Raw genomic sequence first — 19,811 nt, forward strand, 5'->3', positions numbered from 1 at the left:
ATAATTCGATTATAAAATTTCACAAGCCACAAGGTGACACATGATTACCGTTTCCTATTTCAATAAAAATTTCCCACTTGATCCACATGAAAATTTAATCCAACAAATTAGTAATTTTTTATACAATTAATTATAAAAACCTATTATAATTATATAATCCTAAGAGCATACATTCCTTCAAACCTCATTATAACTCAAAAGCCACAGAACAAGATAAAAAAATTGGAAAAACGCGAATGAAATGAAGCCTAACATTGGGAGTTTCTGGATGCAACTTTCAACCAAAATATCGAAACCTCGCTATACTTTATGAAGCTAAAATAAAAAATCTTCAAACGTTTGGTTAAATCAGAACTCAATGAAATTAATTTTGTTTTATGGTAAGAAAAAATACGTACCCCATTTTCCATTTTTTATAGCTTTCCGCCCTACCCATTCAAATGGTCACCTACTCAATCCACTCCCGAACGGTCACTTGCTTAAGTCCACCGAATGGTAACCTGCGCTTGTACGCCTTCTGCTGCTACCGTCCTCCTCTTTGTTCTCTTTGCAAACGGAGTTTTGCAGATGACCCTCTCTGCACTCTGTTCGCAAGTGAAATGAAGGAGAAAACACCAGATCAAGCAAATCTCACAGGATGGGAAAACACTAGATCAAGCAAATCTTGTAGGATATCCTGCGAGATTTGCCACGTGTCATCACGAAAGTGCATCTCTCTTTAAATATCGCAGCTTAGTGCTGCGAGATTACGTAAGCATTAAACTGGGAATATTTTTCCCAAACAGAGTATTATTTAATATTTTATTTTAAAATAATAATAAAACGGGAAAAAACTCTTCACTATTCAGTTTGCTAAGACTTAAAAAGAATATGCAATATATCTTTTACATATTACTAAATTTAATTTGTTATTATTATTTCTTATTCCATTGATTAATTGATTAATATTTAAATAAATAATTACATAATAATATAATTTTTCAAAACTTTATAAACATGTTGAATTTTAGGTTTTATATTTGAATTTGAATGAATCTTTTTTAAAAAAATTAATATAATTTGATATTACATTTTATTCAAATCCAATACAATTCTAAATCTAAACCCTTTTCAAACATGGGATTAATATACTATCAATATCATTACTAAAATATACTATTATCGCACTTTCAACTAATAGCATACACCTTATAATGCATATGATTTTAAATGAGAAATATAAAATTAAATTAACCTATTTAGGGAATTTTATAAACAAAATTTTATCAAGGAGTCCCCATTTTAATGTTTGGGTATGAAGCAATGACAAACTTTGTCACATGCATTTGACGGAGTGTTTCCAAGAAATTAATGGATACTGGACCAACACCATATGATACAATATGATCCCAACTGCTCTCATGTCCATAGCTTTGCCATCATATGTTAAACATAGTAGAGCAGAATGATTGAAAATTCATATACTCTAATTGTGTTGTGTTATTTCCATGTCCTTCTTAGAACAATGAAAAAAATTATTGAATGTTGTTCCAACATAGAGAAATATCCATGACCTAAGCAACATTTAGGACTAATGAAAATAGGAGTCCTATAGAACAGCGAAGCATGTCGATACCCTTCTAAAGATGAATCATTTCAAAAATAGAAAAGGGGAAAACCAAGAACTAATTGATGCCTTTAAACATTAAATCCTAGGAGCACTAATCACAAGTTAATGACCAGAGAATCAGTCAATCTTACAACATTAATATTGCAAATCACCCATGGACAAATACCTATGCTTGATCCTAGTACAAAACAAAGATAATAGGACCTAGCTTCTCAAAAACCATGACAATTTATTTTCTAAATTCTAGATCCTCATGGATTTGTTAGAAAAATAAGATGGCTATTTGCCCCAATTTGGAAGCTTCCATGCAGTTCAATTGAACTTCAAAAACATATGCATGGAAAAAAGCATTCATAAACTTAATGTCATTAACCATCATTTGGCTTTGTTAAATTGAGAGAAAATTTTTTCTATATTGATTTTTACTCATAATATAAGGATTACTAGGGTATATACACATTAGAGAATTGGAAAAAATGGAAAGTAAAAAATGAAAAGTATATAGCTTGCTAAATGGAAAATATATATATTGCTAATACTCCCCCTCAAGTTGAAGCATGGAGATTCGTAATGCCCAACTTGCGTGATAAGTTTTGGAAATGTTCACAATCCAAAGCTTTGGTGAAGATATCGGCAAGTTGACTGTGGGTAGGAATATGTTTAGTGAAGAAGAGGCCAGCCCGTAACTTTTCACGAACAATATGATGATCGATTTTGATATGTTTGGTACGTTCGTGGAAAATCAAATTCTGGACAATGTGAAGAGCCGCTTGGTTGTCACAATATAAGAGCATAGGCTGGGAATGCGGTACACCAAGATCATTTAAAAGAGTGTTGAGCCATGTAAGTTCACAGGTAGTGGAAACAAGTGCCCGGTACTCAGCTTCGGAGGAGGAGCGAGAGACTATAGTTTGTTTCTTAGTGCGCTAGGAAATTGGACTAGTACCCAACTGAATGAAAAAATCAGTGGTGGAGCGGCGAGTGAGGGGACAACTAGCCCAATCCGAATCAGAATAAGCGGATACTTGAAGAGTGTTGGCATTAGGGAAAAATAAGCCTTGACCTGGAGAAGCCTTCATGTATCGAAGAACAAGAACAACAGCATCATAATGCGGTTGTCTGGGCTGGTGCATAAATTGACTGAGAATATTGACTAGAAATACAATATCGGGACGAGTGATAATAAGATACATCAAACGTCCAATAAAGCGCCGAAACGAGCTTGGATCGGAGAGAAGATCACCATCAGTATTATTGAGCTTCAGATTTTGTTCCATGGGAAAGTGGGCAAGACGAGCACCCAAATGACCGCTATCAGTGAGGATGTCAAGAGCATATTTGCGTTGGTTAAGAAAAATGCCAGTGGGAGAGCGAGTTACTTCGAGGCCAGGGAAATATTTCAATTTGCGAAGATCCTTGAGTTTGAATTTCTGAGCGAGTATGACTTTGAAAGTGCTAATATCGGAGAGATCATTGTCTTTCATGAGAATGTCATTAACATAAACAAGTATAAAAGTAAAAGACTGACCCCAAGAGCGGGTGAAAAGAGAGTGATCGGCCTAAGATTGGGTGAAACTTGCAGCAAGTAAAATAGAATATAATTTAGAGAACCAATTGCAAGAAGCTTGCTTGAGGCCGTAAAGAGATTTCTAAAGACGACAAACACGAGTCTCCCCCTGTTTGCAATAACCTAGTGGAGGGAGCATATAGACCTCCTCATTAAGGTCACCATGGAGAAAAACGTTGTTGACATTCAATTGAAGGAGATGACAATTCCGAGTTGCAGCCACTGCAAGAACACACCTAACAGTAATGAGTTTAGCAACAGGAGCAAAAGTGTGATGATAATCTAAACCTTCTACTTGAGTGTAGCTTTTGGCCACCAAGTGAGCTTTGTGTCGCTCTATGGATCCATTGGCCCAAAGTTTTGTTTTGAACACCCATTTATAGCCAATTGATTTTTTGCCAGGTGGAAGGTGTTGAAGAACCCATGTATTATTGGTTTCTAAGGCTTGGATTTTAGAAGTCATGACATCACGCCAATGTGGGTGCAACACAGCTTGAGAATATGAGGTGAGTTTGGGATGTTGGGACATGATAGAAAGAAAAGCCAAATGTTCATTAGAGAAACGATGATAAGATAAAAATGATGAGAGACAATGAACCATACTTGAGGAACATCTTGAAACTTGTGAAGCTGTGGAGGACTTTGGTAAAGTAAGGCAGATATAATCAGCCAAGTAAGAGAGATGATTAACAGCTCGTTTGGGCCATGAGGAGGTGGGTGGAGGGGGTGGTGGAGGGGTTGGTGGAGGGAGTGAGGGTGGCGGGGAGGATACCAAAGGAGAGGGAGAGAGAGGTAGGGGGCTAGGGGTAGGTATGTAGGAAGGGTGTATATCAGGAATAGGAAGGGGAAGGATAGGAGAATGTAGGAGCGGGAGGTATGAGATGATAGGGAAAGATATGCTCTTGAAAAGTGACATCACGGGAGATGAGAATTTTTTTGCTTTCAAGATCGTATACACGATAAGCCTTATGATGAGCAGGATAACCCAAGAAAACACATCGAAGAGCACGAGGAGAGAATTTATCGCAATGTTGGCGAGTGGTTTGGGCATAGCACAAGCACCCAAATACTCGCAAGTGCATATACAATGGTGGTTTCTGAAAAAAGGAGTTCATAAAGGGACTTATGATTGAGGCTGGGTGAAGGAGTGCGATTAATTAAATAGGTGGCTGTTAGAATGCATTCACCCCAAAAGGAGATGGGAAGGTTGGCTTGAAAACGTAAACACCGAGCCACATTAAGAAGATGACGATGTTTACACTCGACAACACCATTTTGCTGAGGTGTATCCACACATATGCACTCGTGAAAAATGCCCTGATCATGGAAAAAGGTTTGAAGCTGGGTAGATAGAAATTCAAGACCATTATCAGTGCGTACATGCTTAACAGTGTAATTGAAATGATTTTGGACCGTGGCGCAAAAGTTTTTACGGCAAGTGAAAGTATTAGATTTCATGCACATAAGATAGACCCATGTAGCACGTGAGTAGTCATCCATGATTATTAAAAAATAATGTGCACCAGAGAGTGAAACTGTAGGATAACCACCCCATATATCACAATAAATCCGATTAAAACAAAATGCACTCTTATATGTATTCAAGGAAAAAGGTAAACGAGTATGCTTTGCTCTAGCACAAACATCACAAGGCAAATAAGAAGAAGAAATATGTAAGGTTTTTGGAATACATGAAATGGAAGGGTGACCAAGACGTTGATGCCAAAGAGTAGTGTCAAAAACACGTTGAGAGTGGAAAAATGAGGCGGAGGGAGGTTTAAAATGGTAAATCCCATCTCGTACTTCACATGTTCCAATTACCTTTCTCGTGGATAGGTCTTGAAAGACACAAAAGGTAGAAAAAAATATTGCCACACAATTGAGATCAGTGGTAAGTTTGCGGATGGATAATAAGTAAAATTTAAATGAAGGCACATAAGAAACATTAGAAAGAGAGAAGGTAGGAGAAAATCGCATAGTGCCGGTATGAGTTACAGAAACAATATCACCATTTGGAAGCTTAATGGGGCATGGCTGATTGAGAAGCTGAATATTATCAAGAGAAGAAAAATTGGAAGTCATGTGATTCGAGGCACTTGAAACAATAATCCATTCAGTGTTAGAAAGAGAAGAAGAATGACAAGAAGTAAGGTTACTAGCAAAATTGGCAGAGTTGGTGTTCAAGGGTGATAAAAGATCTAAGATTTGACGACATTGTTCGTTGGTGAGATCAGGGATAGCATTCTCAAGAGAGGTTGAAGAACCGGTGACAATATTTGTAGTCATTGAAGAATCAGATGCTTCCATAACGTCAGATAGTTTAGATAAATAAAATTGTCGAATCGGGTTAAAGTCGATCTTTGTGACGATCAGAAAATGAACCGTCGATTTAATAATTGCGCCATAAGAATTGTAACTGAAAGACGAGAGAAAACCAGAGTTCGGAGAAATAGAGTGAATGACGACGAGTGTCGGTGAAGCGGATTGTTGTTGAGAACACGTGAGCACCAGAGACGATGAGAGAACTAAAAGAAATGAGAGTACTGCTGCTTGCCCTTTCCTAAGAAACTGCTCTAGGATGGAGACATGAACTGAGAACGTTGGAGAAGACTCAGGAACACGGAGATGCAACAGAAAATTCCTGAGTACAAAGAGTGCAACGGCGTGATAGAGAGAGACGGTAACACGCCAAAGAAGGCAAGAGAACTCTGTGACCAAGACGGCCGGAGTACTGGAGAGAATCACCAGAGAACTAGAGAGCACCGAGAGCTAAGATGTGGCCGGGACGGGTCTGTAGGCCTACAAGTTTGCTGGTGTTGACATTCCCTTATGCAGCCGAGACTAACGGAGAAGATGACACCGATGTGCTGGAGAAGACCAAACTACAACTGTAGCTAAGTGAGGCGCAGCAAAGCTATCAAATTATCCGATCTATCAGCTAACCGAACTTCAAAAGGAAGAAAAAAAAAGATTCTGGACATAGAGAGAGAGAGAGCACAGACAATGTCCGAGCAATTTTACACAATGGGCGAACGAAAAACTCTCGGAGTCGCTGCTCTGGAATCGTAAACCAGTATCTACTTCCTCCAATTATTCGCTCAGATAAATGCAGAGGCCCCAGGCTGGCAATCTTTGCAACTAAAAAACAAAGAAAGCAGAGGTATCAAGCTCCGTTAATGAAGCCGGATTCTGACACGGGACCGGAATAAGAACATCGGAGCTGAAGAAGTAGCCGGAAAGCGCGGGGTCGCCGGAAGGCCTGGAGAGTCAGAATCCGAGAAGCTGAAGAGACGAGAGAACTGAGAGGGCTGAGAGCTGAGGGAGACGAGACTACGAGCCAAGAGACAAGCCGCGAGCCAAGAGACAAGTCGTGAAAGATGAACGTCGGAGAAGATGAACCAACACTCCCCGATGCTGATGAGCCGCGACGGAGAGACGGCACGATGGCCAGAGCGTGTGCTCGGATGCCGAAACCGGCGGGAGTCTGGTGGGTGTGTGGCAGCAAGGGTGGGCAGCGGCAAGAAAGAGAGAAAGAAATACCATGTTAAATTGGGAGGAAAATTTTTCTATATTGATTTTTCACTAATAATACAAGGATTACAGGTATATACATGAGAGAATTGGAAAAAATGGAAAATATATATTATACTAAATGGAAAGTATTTATATTTCTAGTAGGCTCCAACTCCAAATCTTTTCTAAACCTTTTCAACGGCGGAATCTACATCATTAAGTGCCATGCGTACCTAACAAATCAAGGATTCAAGAGGGCTAAAATAATTAGAAAACAGACACTAGCCACAAAGGCACAATATGCCATCCAATACACAAATTTCTAAAAAATAATCGTATATTTGACTCCTCTATTTGTTAAACATTTAACAACAATTTGAACAAAAATAGCGTTCTCAATCCTTCTCTATAGTAATTCTTAACCAACGGCAGAAAAATAGGGAAATAGAAAACACTAAAGCTTACCTAAAATATTCTCTATATACGTTATAGTTATACAAAATAAATGAATAAATTTTTAGCATAAATGAAGTGAGACTCGCAAAGACAATAATAGTCATATTAATAGAATTGTCCTACAAATTCACAAAGAATCCCTTAAAGAATAAGGAAAAACTTAAAGTAAAAAAAACCTATGTAATATGTAGTGATTCAAAACCTTACTTAGTGAATATAGGAAGATATTGGTTTAGCCTTGGTGGAAAAAAGTTCAGCATTGTTCTCACACTCACATAAATAAAATTCTTTCTCCAACAAAGCTTTTCCTATGTTGGAATGTTAAGAAGCTCTAGTGTTGTACCAAAGTAATAACTTTGCCACAACCAAATTAATGAGTGAACAAATATTTACCTCTGATTTCTTCGATTGAACATGAAGATTGGTCTGCATTTAACAAAAAAATTTCCTCGAATGAGACTCTATGTTTGACACTCTTTGAAACCTTAAGTTTGGCCTCCTTAGAAGCAACTTTTTGGCACCCTTGAACCCAAATTGTCTATAGAAAATTGGTCAATGAATCAAAGTAGTAGGTAGTCATCTATGGTTCATCATGCAATGTAGAAACTTGAATCCAAAAAATAAAAGAAAATAAATATAAAAGAGAAAAATAAAGGAAAATGAAGGAAATGAGTTTGACAGGACCCAAACCATTGACAGTTTTTCTAAAGTTTAAGAAAACCGTTGCCGGTTTCAGTCAACTAGGAGAGCCAACTGCCAAACCGTCACCGATTTTCTGAGGGTAGGGAAAACCGTCGACGGTTTTCCTGCGGGTCTACTTACTTAAGGGCTAAGCAACACATTATTTTTCATAACTTAAAAATTCTCTCTCTCTCTCTCTCTCTCTCTCTCTCTCTCTCTCTCTCTTTCTCTCTCTCTCTCTCTCTCTCTCTCTCTCTCTCTCTCTCTCTCTCTCTCTATCTTTACCTTAGGGTTTTTGGACCCTCTCTTTCTACTCTCACTCTCTCGTGACTCTCTCTCTCTCTTCTGTAGGCTCACCTGGAGCCTGTGCTCTGTCTCCGATCACTCTCCTCTTCTTTCTCGGCTTGTCGGTTTGTTGTCGGCGGCGAATCAAAAATCTAGGGTTTTACGTTTTTCAAACGAAATCAATTTCTTTTTCAGGAACAGGTAAGGGGATTAAGTTAAGTCAGATTTTTAATAAGTTTGAATTGATTAAACTGCTTTCTAAATAAGTATACTATGATTTCAAAGGTTGTTTCGAAAACCGACCATTCAAAAATGGATTTTTTTTAAATATAGGATATATGATACAATATTTTGAATAAAATGAACGGTTTAAAGTTTGTTTATAAACTAAATATACTATGAGGTACTGATAGGTTATTTATGGATTATGTTTAAATACTGAAATCGTGTGGTAGGTGAATAATCGACATAGTTTTGTGTAACCGAATTTGAGGCGTGGTTGTAAAAATATTGAACTGTTTGTGAAACATATTGGAACTGCCTTTGCAAAATATTGGGATTTGATTTGATGGCCAGGGTCCGAGTTTTATTTAATGGTTGTGAGCCAGATTTTATTTAACGGCCGGGGGCTGGAGTTTTATTAAATGGCAGGTTCTATATGAAATGAGATTTATACTACAATGTTTACTATTTAAATTGCATGATATGGTTTAAAAACCCTGAGGACCAATTGTATTTTGAGCATGGTACCGTTGCTAGGAAATTTTTATTGAGAGACTGTGCGCCCACACTGTACTGAGGGGTGTAGGATGGTCTCCATCGTTTAGCCTGTGTAAGGATGAAGTACCTTTCTTGGGGACCCAGGACAGGAAGTGGTAAGGCTATTGGACCTGTAACTAAGTTTTGGATGCCTGCAGACATACTTACAAATGGTTACTTTGACTGTGTCTGGGCTGATCTCCCAAGGCATAAGTCCAACCTTCGGGTCGCACAACCTGTACCATGGGGGAAGTAAATGGTGTGTTAGTCCTAGGGAGTGTCTTCTATGCGTATATGTTGATTTATGTAAATAGTGTTATTATTTATTAAACTGGTTTATACTGAGGAAACAAATGCATATTTTTCAACTGTAAAGGTGTGAGTATTTGTATATGAATTAAAATGCAGGAATGTTTATGGTGAAATAAACTCTCCGCCAGAGGGCTTGCTAAGAAAGGCGAGTACCCTAATAAGTATCAGTTGTAGCCATACCAGGTTACATAATGTGTTGGAGTAGAGGGGAGCTACATGTATGGGCGTGTAATCTTCCCTATCCTCGGGAACTTTCACCTATAAATGTGTGTGTGTGTGTGTGTGTGTGTGTGTGTGTAAGTATGGTTTGCGAAATGAATATATAACTGTGGTTTATTAACAACTGATGATATTTTGTATACACTAAAATTCATGATGGTCACACACTGATGTTAACTTAATCTATCTTACTAAGAAGTGTCTCACCCCAATATACAAATCATCTTTTCGAGACTGTCTCGAGATCATTCTTAGTTAACTCTGGGGTAGGGTAATAGCCAGTTTAGTTTATGTGAGTGTCTGTAAGAACTTTGATGTATTTAAGTTATGTTTGAAGTCCCTGGATATGTAATATGGTTGTATGGACTGAGTTGGTTTTGGCATTGTATTATGGTATGTAATATGGATATGTGGAGTCCTTTATGTATAAGGGTAGTTTAGAACTCTGGTAATGTTTTGGAGAATGTATCTTTTATTTTCGCTACTTTTATATGATAAATATGGTATCAGGTACACAGACGTTACTAAAGTAGCACCCCAAGCCCAACGTGGTGGGTCGGGGCGTTACATGCAAAATATTGGATGACCTCCTTGATTGACTTTCTCTGCTCAATGTCATGACTTCCCTAACTAGGATGGAGGGGCATTCTCATTGCACACAAAACATTTCTAATTTTATTGTTGTGCCCTAGCTTGGTTGGAGTGAAAGAGAGGCACAATGGGGTGAATTTCTCATTCCCTTTTTGCCGTCCATGGGGAGTCATCCCTAATAGTCCAATAAAAGCTATTTATGGGACAATATTTATGATCGTCCCAAATAACACTTCAATTTTTAGTTTGCGGGTATTATTCTTTCACAAGATCCCTCTATTTGGCAATCACCAACCACTTATTAGCAGACAATACAAACATGAACCTACTTTCCTATTGTGAATGGAAAACTAGACATCAACTAGGAATTTTCATTTGGCTTGGAACGAAAGTACCACTAAGCTTTAAATTTGTGACGCTTTTTTCTTTTTTTAAAAAAATTGAGAACATGAAGTTAAAAGCTTCAAGTGGCAAGCAAACCAATGTTCACACAGGAGAACGACAAACCTAACAAGGGTCTATAATGAATTTGAGAGGATTGAGTTAGCAAGAGGTGATATCATATAAGTTGAGGAATTGAACCAAAAAAAAAAAAAAGAGATGGATGGGAAGGTGAAGGCTAGCCTAGAGAGCATCCACATATATACATCATCATGAAAGGCAGGCATTTTCAATAAGCTTAGGGAGATGAAGTTGGAATTGGGAAGGAAAAAGTAAATTGTGCTTTAGGCGTAGGAAATCCACTAGCATAAGAGTGAATGGTTTGGCCAAAATGCCAATAAGCTCCTTGAGAGTGAGGTCCCTACTAACCAAATTCTCTTCCTTGGATATCTAAGGGACCTTCTCCCAAGAAACTAGCGGTTGTTTGCCCTTTCCAAATGATTTACCCATATTTAAAGCATCTTTGTTTGGGAAAGAGATTAAAGATAGATCCTCTATGACGAGTAACAAAAGAATCCCTCCTTGTTTTAGCCATATAGGAAAGAAGGAAACAAGGAATAAATACAAAAGAAGAAGGAAAATTTATAGAGGAGTGACAGTAAGCACCTAACCTACAAGGCTTAGGCTCAAGACCTCAGGGGAAGAAGACCACATAAAAGAAGAAGGAAGGAACCAAGGACATACTTGGAAGCATGGAAAGGACAAGAAAAGATGGGGGCTACTAAGAAGAATTGCTAGAATTTGAATGGAAGTGAGCGTTGGGAGTAAGGGAGTTGAGGAAGTGGGATTCTTAGAAGACAAATACTATAAAATAAATGAAAAACATAGATGAGATATGTGTTCAATGAGTTAATATATAGAGTTTGAATTGGGTTATGAATGTGTGAGACTTAAATAGTTAGGTATGGGTTAACCAATTTATAAATGGGTGTATAGAACATAAGCCTGAACTCTCCCATTTATTAAAATGTTATAAACAAATGCTCAATTTTTTATTTAGTATTTTAAATATATAAGTTAAATTTTTTGTTGACACTTGAAAATAGATCACCACTTTAAAGGTTGATTAGGTCAAAAGTTGGTGAAAAATCTTTCTCTCTTATGATCTGCAAAATCAAGAATGGGCTCTTGGGAGGTCCCAAAGGCCTTCGAGGAATCTCTTGGATGCCTAAGTTATCTGATTGCTCTTAGATCAAATTGTGAAAGAGAGAAAGAATGAGAGAATGGGGAGTGTCCCTCTCTTGGGGAGTTTACCTCCTTTTTTATCCTTCGGCTTCTTTCCTTATAACTATCTTAGAGACATGGGTCTTCTTTCTTTGTGTTGACCTTATCGATCATGCCCGGTTTTGATTATGACAAATACTCTTTGTATCTAATCGGTGTTTGAGGTTTTGTACAAGAACTAAGATTGTTAAGATCAAAATGGGCATAAAGCAAGTAAAACCTGAAGACCAACTATTGTTTTCAATTGTATTATATTTCATTTGTGAAAATTGGTCTGTAATAGTAATTAGGGGTCTAGTTTGTAATAAGCTCACACACATCACATGCATGATTTATTACGTAAGCTCAAAACAAACCATAACCTAAAGTGACCTAGAATGACCTTAGGGTTGACACCGGACTTTTTTGGTGTCTTTAATTGGACTTAAATGACCCTAGGACATACACATTTGCACTTATGTTTGATAGGCACTTGAATAGGGTTTGTATGTTTCGAAACGAGATTGAAATGCACACTTGGTGCACTTTCGGTCGACCGGCCAACACAGTTCATTTTGGCCTGGTCGACCGAACCGGCCCTAGGTCAACAGTTGACCAAGGTCCTGGTCGATCGAACTAGGTAGTTCAGAAAGCCTTGATTGACCGAAACCTCCCTGGGTCAACATTTTGACCATCTGGTCGACCGAGCCATTTTTGTACACCAACTACCTAGTCGACCAAGGGTCCTCGGGAGAAATCCCAACGGTCTGGTCGACCGAACCAGGTAATTCAAAATGGCCCGGTTGATCGAACCTCAGAGATTTGAAAAATTGCCTTCTCCTAGTCGACCGAACCTTTAGTTCAAAATCTCCTTAGTCGACCGAATCATTTGAGACCTGGTCGACCGAAACATTTCTAGTCGACCGGACCTCTCGGGTCGCCCTAATTTTTACTGTAGTTAAATATTTTTTAAATAGGGTTAAAATATTTGAAATATCATTAAACTTTCCTAATAATACCCAAAAGGTCCCTAACGGTCATATTTTCTCCCATGTTTATATATATAAGATCATTTGTGAAAATTAGAAATGGATTAGGCACTTTAATTAGGAGAAATTCTCTGAAATTTCCAATTCTATAATACTCATATCTAATCCCCACACACTCTATCTTACCTTCCTATATTGCCTATATCATCTATAAGTTGTTTTTGAGTGTTTGTCTTTATTAGGTTTGCTCTCCTATCTTTGGACCGATTGATTTACTTTTATTGAGAGCTAAACCAAAAGGATTCTTAGGAGACTTTGTTCATAAGTCTATCCTAAGAAGACTTTGATAGATCTTCTAAGATTGCACCTTCATTGCAACATCTTAAGAAGATTGTATTTGTTTTTGTTTGCAAAATCTTTTTGAAATCATTCTCAAATATCTAGTGTGCTTTATATTAAAAAATACATTTAAAGAGATTTGTTTATGGGATAAAATCTTTGTTGTAATAGTCATTAACTCATATATGCTTTGCTGAATACAAAGATTGAATATCCTTTTGCAAACCAAACATATACATTACTAGAGCATCATATGATTGAGAAAACCCGCTTATTGAAATATACATTGTTTGGATAGTATCTTTGAGTGAACATCTTACTTGAATATCTTGTGATACAAAGATTGCTTGATTGATACTCTCACGCACTCATTACACTGATAGTATATATATATTTGAGAGTTGAAATATTGGACCACACTAAGCTTACATATTATATCATTTGTGGTGTATGAAATTGCACGTATTTGGGTACATATCTGCTTTACACGAAAGCACAATCACTGTACCATTTGATTGTAATACACATTTGTTGTATTTCCAGGCACGGGCTTGAAGAGGGAGACTAGCCCTGGAATAGTCTCGGATTGGCTTAGACCCGGTTAGGAAAGCTAGGTGCGCCATCCTGTTAAGGCATGTAGGTTGAGGTCAGCCCCGCTAATTGACCTGGTTAAGGTTGAGGTCAGCCTTGTGCTAATTGACCTGGTTGTAATTGGTGCCGCTCTACCCTTAAGTGAGCTATTAGTGGAATCCTCGAACTTGCGAGCTAGAGGCTGGGACGTAGGCACATTTGGCCGAACCTCGATAACATATCGTGTGTTTATTTACATTTCCGTACTTTATATTTACCGCACGCATATGTTATTATGTGAATGATGCGCTTGATTTAAATTTCCACATATCTTATATATCTGCACATTTGGAATTATATAAATCGACCCTAGGTTGTTTTATACGGGTATTTTATTTAACCTAGGTGATAAATTTGAAAATTCCAATTCACCCCCCCTCTTGGGAATACACCAAAGCTAACACTTTGGATGTGGTTAACTTTGTTCTTCCTTTAGAGTTACCATTGTGGGTACATAGGTTCCCTTATTGAGCAGTTAAAGTAATTGATGTGCTAGACAAATGAGATCAACTAAAGAGCTTGGTTAGGGCAAGTTAGTTTCTGCTAGGTTGGTTTTTGGCTAGGTAGGTTTGGCCAGGTCAATTTTGGCTAAGTAGGTTCGGCTAGGTGGGTTTAGCTAGGTTGGTTTGACCAGGTAGGATTTGGCCAAGTAGGTTTGGTGAGGTAAGCTTAGCCACGTAAATTTGTCCATGTAGGTTTGGAAAGTAAGTTTGGCTAGGTCAATTTGTCCAGTTAGGTTTTGGCTATGTCGGTTTGAGAAGCAAGTTGACTAGAAGAGTAGGTTGATTTTAAGGGGCTACTCAGTTTAAGGAGGCAACTTGAGGTGAATTGTACAATTTTTAAAAGAGACATAAACATATTTATTATTTTTTTCTTCTAAATTTTTTAAAAAAATTGAATTAAAATTTTTACAAATAACATCTATCTTAACTATTCACTATTTTTTTCTTTAATATTTCAACAAATATAAGTTAAAATTTTAAAATAGGCTATAATGAGGTGTGAGTTATGGCCTATCACTATGGATTATATTCAAGAATTATGATTTGGGAGAATGAATTTGGGCCAAGCTTGGGCTATGGGTAGGTGCCAAGTCAAATATGGGTTAAATTGGTAACCCAATGGCTACCCAACCTAAACTTACTTAACCCATTAAGTAAACATATTGAATTTGGATTGACTTGATTATAAAATAAGTCACTATGCCTTATACTAGAGCTTGTTGTACATGGGTGGGTTATGAGTCACCCATTAGGTATGAACCCATTTTACCACCCTTATTAGTACCCTTGAATTAAAAAAAAAAGGTTTTTCTTAAGTTTAACCTTTGGAGCTTAAAGTCTAATTATATCTCAAGCATAATTTAGTGACAACATTTAAGCAAAACAGAAAAGTATACTTTAAATCAACACAAGGCTTTCAACATTAAATATATCTGCTTGTTAATTTCTAGCCAGCATAGTTTTTGTGCAATTTCAAAATAACAGAAAAGACCGATTTGCCTTTACTTATTTTTTCCCACTTAATCTTGAATTATAAATAAGGAAATAATGAGAAAAGTAATAGACAAGAGGCCTAGAAGTGGTTGTTTGTATTATCTTGGAACATTCATCCATATGAAGGAACTACTTGATGTGGGGAATTTTTTTTGGTGTGCGTGCCAAACAATATAATTTTATATTCAAAATATAATTTTTTTCACAAATTAATTATATAGCTTCTCTATTTTGATAGTTTATCAGTCCTTCTGTAGTGATCAATTCAATATTTCAATTTTAGCTTGTTAGAAGGATATATTAAGGGTTGTTTTGTTATTTATTACCTTTAAAACTATAAATACATCTATTAGTCAAGAAATTGTATTTGTTTCTTATCAGATTGATAATCATCTTCGTTTCTCTTGTTAATACATATTGTATCTTGCAGATGCACATTGTACCTTGCCTTCAATGAGAAAGAGAGGGATGCCCACTACATGAGTGGCCTTCCACCTCCAATAGCTCCATGTTTGAACTCAGGAGCTTGAGATTACCTTAATGACATTGGCATGAATTGGAACACATGCCTAAGAATAGTTTCCACAATTAGGATTGTTTTTTCTCACATTTATCATGATTTTGGTTACTGATATATTGGGGAATAAGGTGATGCACATTCTTCATCAATACTGTTAGCTTTACTGTGATCCCAAGAGGGGGGGTGAATTGGTATTTTTAAATTTTATCTCCTAGGTATTCCTCCTAGCAGCAGTATGTTCACAAGCCTAGGGTCAATCTAGTGCAAATAATGTAAATGTACAAGAATTTTAAATAAAGCAGTTTAAACAACCATACAAGCACCAGAAAGCAGTAAAGAGAGGATGACACGCAAATATGTTATCGAGGTTCAGCCAACTGCCTACGTCCCCGCCTTGGCTAACCAGCACAAGGATTATCACAATACCTTGCTCACTTAAACGGGTGGAGCGTCACCTATACAAACCAGGTCAAATTAACACAGGGCTGACCTCAACCTTTACACCAATCCTTACCGGGCTGGATTACCGCCCCCTCAGGCCACGCCTGGAATCTCTCAGATATACAATCAAAGGTACAATACAAGAGTGTTTTCACGTAAAGCAGATTTGTACCACAAGTGCGCACAAACACAAACACCACAGATGATTTAATAATGTAAGCTCTGTGTGGTCTAAATATGTCAACTCTCAACAATGTTTTCTATCTGTGTAGCAAGTATGTGAGAGTGTCAATAATAATCTGTGTACTTCAAAATATTCAGTCAAGAGTGTTCACATAGAATAACAAACAAGCCTCAATATTATCAATCAATAGAATGCGTATATGCTTGGATTGCAAAATAGATAATCTTTGTTTTCGGCAAATGATATATATACTTGTATAAATAATACCACAAAGATTGATATATCACACACACGAATATCTTTTCACAAATATATCAATATGAACACCACAAGATATTCGGATATGTTTGAAAGTATTTTTGCAATCTCCAAAAAAAAACGAACTTCCTAAGATATTGCAACGAGAATGCAATACTTGGGATGTCACAACAAGTCTTTCTTAGGGCAGGCTTATTGGCAAAGCCTCCTAAGAAAATTAGGTTATGCTCTCAAAAATCGATTCAAATATGCAACAATATGGAGAGCTAACCTCTAAGTAAAAGTACTCAATACACTTACAAATGATTTAGATGGATGAAGAGTGTAAGCTTGAGTAGGTTTCAAAAGAAGTGTGAGTAATGAGAGGCAAAAATGATTATTTTGGCTTGAGAGAGAATTTTTTAATCTTTTTGCTAATCCGTACTTAAATCACCAAATGAAGGAGTATATATAGACATACTAAAAATTTTGACCATTGGGGACTTATTAGGGATTTTTGGAAAAGATTAATGACACTTAAGATAATTTAACCCCGTTAAAAAATTATTAACTGCGGTAAAAAATGGGACCAACCCGAGAGGTTCGGTCGACCAGGACTCAAGTAGCTCGGTCGACCAGGGCAATTTTGAACTGAGTGGCTCGGTCGACTGGAGAGGGCGATTTGCCAAATTTCTGAGGTTCGGTCGACCGGGGCCTTTTTGAACTACATGGCTCGGTCGACCAGGCAGTTGGGAATTCTCCCAAGACCCCTCGGTCGACCAGGTAGATGGAGTACAAATCTGGTCGGTCGACTGGGAGGTCAAAAACTTGACTCCCAGGAGGTTCGGTTGACTGAGGTCAAATGACCTATAAGGGCTCGGTCGACCGGGCTTGGGTCAAACAGTTGACCCGGACCGGTTTCGGTCGACCAGGCCAGATTGAACTGAGTTGGCCGGTCGACCGAAAGTGCACCAAGTGTGCATTTCGGTCTCGAATTGACCCAAATAAGTCTATTTCAAGTGCCTAATAAACATATGTGCATATGTGCGTGTCCTAAGGTCACTTGGGGTCCAATTTGGAAACACCGAAAAAGTCCGGTGTCGGTCGACCGAAGGTTCACCCTAAGGTCTTTCTATGGTTCGGTTTGAGCTTACAAATTAAATCATGCATGTGATGTGTGTGAGCTTATTACAAACCGAAAACCCTAATTACTATTACAGACAAATTTCATTTAAAAACTATTACAATTAAGAGTATGAAATTGTCTTCAAGTCTTTAAGCTTTTCACGTGCCACTGAAGATATGCTATGAACCTGCACACATGAACTAGATATGAATTAAATACAATCGTATTTGTCATTATCAAAACCAGGGTGTGACCTATAAGGTTAACAAATACAAAGTTTTATTGCAAGGATATATGACCTTAAATTCATAATGGATATGCTATTATTGATCCATTCGTACTAATGATACGTTGATTTTGAAATAGGCAAATATATTAGTATAAGCAGCTTCTCTACAATTTCTCTACCATTGCACCATTCCATGTCATGTTAACACCATAAATGAGAGTTTTGAGTTCAATCCTTGTATTTGGATTTGAGTGAATTTGGATAAAATGTAACACAAAATGATTTTGAATTTCATCCAAATTCACACACATCCAAATCTAAGGCATGAAACCCAACCTTCCAAACAAGTATATTTACAATCCATTAGTGTAAAATAGATATTGCTTTCATTAATAGCTCAAGTGTTTCTTTCCAACGATAGATCTCCCCTCAATGCTTCAATGTAGATGTTATTGTTAATTGTTATGGATTTGCTACTTGCCTATTCATTAATTAGGTTTTGTCGTGCACTGTAAGTATCTCTCTCTTTGTATTGAATCTTGAATTCTAACATGGTATCAGAGCGGGTTAAACACTTGGTTTTGCAATCATCACTGAGTTTTGCAATCATCTTCTCCGCCACACTGAGTTTTCCTTCACCCTGTTCCATTGATTTCATCCAACACCTTAGAAACAATCTCTTAGAAGCCACAACATCTTCCCCGCCACACTCTCCTTGTGGAATCACACCCTTCCTCTCTGGTGGCCAACCTCTAGAATTGCACCCTCTCCAGAATCACAACCTATAGAATCGCACCCTCCTCTACCTCACCGAAAATTGTAGATCATCGCATCATCTCACGATCATGCACCGTCGCACCATCCACCAGCACCCATTTTCTTGCAGCCTCTGCTAAGCATCTTTTGTTGGAATTGGTATAATCCCAAGAGGGGAGGGGGGGGGGGGTGAATTGGGTATTTAAAAATTTTTACCTAGGTTTGGTTAAAATCATAATTTAGTAAAACAAAACCTAGGGTCTGTCTAAGTATTTCCCAATTTCACAAATATTCTACTAAGCATATATTTAAGCAGATAAAGCAAACTCAGTATATGAAACAATCAGAGTAATAAATAATAACATACATGTGTAGTAAATAAAGTTCGGAAATTGAAAAATGTGCACAAGATATGTTATCAGGGTTCGGCCAGTACTACCTACATCCCTACCTCAAGCTAACAAGTAAGAGGATTTCACTAGTTGCTCACTTGCAGGTGGAGCGACACCATTTATAACCTCCGTCCCTATACTAGCCAAAGGAATACCCTATGTCAGATTAATAGGGTTGATCCCAACCTTTAAAACACCTTACCAAGATGGTGCACCTAGTTCTTCTAACCAGGTTTGAACTAGTTCGATGCTCTCCTAACCGAGTCTGAACAATTCAAGACTATTCACAGGGCTAGTCTCCCTCTTTCGACCACTATCGGGAATACAACAGATATTCAAATAATTTTTGTGCACAAGGAAATGCTTCTACTACAAGCAGATGTATACAACAATAAGCACAAATACACTCACGTATGATATGCAAATAAGCTCAATGTGAGAATATGTATTTTTCACTCAAAAATATTTCTTAATAAAGACTGTGTGAAAAATAATCTTCTTACAATTAAAGAGTAAGAGACCTTCCAAGCAAAGATATTATAGTTTAAAATATGCTCAAGGCTCTTCTCAATAACCCATAAATTTTCTCAAAAATGATTTTTCAAACACAAAGTTTAAGGGAAGCAAGGGTTTTTGCTTTCAAATGAACTTGAAAAAATAATATGTGTGTGTGTAAGCACAATTGCAATAAGACTTTCCTAGCACAAAATATATGTGCTCAAGTCTTTCAAAGCAACCAATATAAATTTTCTCCCAATTATATTTATTAATAAAATATATGGGAGATTCAAGAAGCTTATTCTCAAGAAGAATGATATTCAAAGTATGAATATTGA

Source organism: Malania oleifera, chromosome 1 (assembly GCF_029873635.1).
Source record: "Malania oleifera isolate guangnan ecotype guangnan chromosome 1, ASM2987363v1, whole genome shotgun sequence".
In the NCBI taxonomy this organism is placed as follows: Eukaryota; Viridiplantae; Streptophyta; class Magnoliopsida; order Santalales; family Ximeniaceae; genus Malania; species Malania oleifera.